This window comes from Bison bison, unplaced genomic scaffold (genome assembly GCF_000754665.1).
Source record: "Bison bison bison isolate TAMUID 2011002044 unplaced genomic scaffold, Bison_UMD1.0 scf7180017864160, whole genome shotgun sequence".
Classification (NCBI taxonomy): domain Eukaryota; kingdom Metazoa; phylum Chordata; class Mammalia; order Artiodactyla; family Bovidae; genus Bison; species Bison bison.
This window is the reverse complement of record NW_011494732.1, coordinates 102,204-103,402: the sequence shown is the minus strand read 5'-3', so window position 1 is coordinate 103,402 and position 1,199 is coordinate 102,204.

Genomic DNA, 1,199 nt, shown 5'->3' with positions numbered 1-1,199 from the left:
GGAGGAGAGGTCACAGGGCCGGCTCCTGTGACCTCTCCTCCGGCTCGGTTAAGTCCTCCAACGGACCCCCTATGCGTGGTCCTGGGAGTTTCAGGGAAACTTTCAAAGATTCCGACCTCGAGAGCGTCTAAGAGGAGAGAGACCCGGCCACCTCCGAGGGGTACTGTTTACTGAAGGGTTAATACGGGAAGCCAGGTGAAGCGCTTCTTTGGAAGTGGGGCGTGGGCATCCGCGCCCACCGCGCCCGCCCAGGTTCGGGTGTGTGTGTGTGTGTGGCCTAAGTGACTCTGTCCCGAACTCGCCCCCATCCGAAGGGCGTGCTCTAAGGGCACTGGGCCGGGACACTCCCCCACTTTTTAAGAAAACTGAGCGAGGCATGGGCGTCTCCCCTTTCCCGGGGAGTTGGGGACCCTCGAAAAGAGCTGACTCAGCGCCCTCCCACCGCCAACTGCGCAGCATCCCGCGGGTCCGCAGTCAAGGAGGGAGCAGGCCGGGCAAATCACTCGCCAAATAATATAAATACCCGACGAGCGAATGACTTCCTATAATAAATAAACTCAGCCGCCTAGAAGAAATTACCAGGCCTGCCTGGCGCGAGGCCCCTCAACTCAGCGGCTCTGGTGGGGGCGGGGGGTCACCCTTCTACAAACCAAGCCCCCGGCTTCCCGAGGCCGGGGGTTAGGGGGGGTGGGACCTCAGAGTCCCAGGAAGCTGCCCGCCCTTCCCCCTCCCCGCCTTCTTCGCGGAGACCTCGGAGCAGCGGCCCTAAAATCTAGATTCCCAGAGCCCCTCCCCCTGTCCTTAGCGCTTCTCTTTGAAATTTCAAAGAGACCCCCCTCCCCGGAGCCGGAGCCCCGACGCAGGCCTGGTAACTCCGCAGCCTCGGGAAGATGCGGGCAGCTTTACAAGCTAAGGGGCCACTTTATGGCCGAGGCCATAAAACGCAAATCCCACCTCGCTTTGAAAGCTGCCTCGGCCGGGGACCCACCATAAAAATCAGGGGAGATAAGCCCCTAGCCTGACTTAGACCAGCCCACCCCTTCCTCCGGCCAGTCTCCGAACTTCCAGTAACCCCGGCGCCCTTGGGCTGCGGGGGACGAGGCCGGGGGCGCCCCGAGAAAGGGAGCGCAGGCGGGGAGGCAACGGGAGGCCAAGTTGGAGGCTGGCGCAGAAGGCGAAGGAGCAGCGGGGGGGACGCA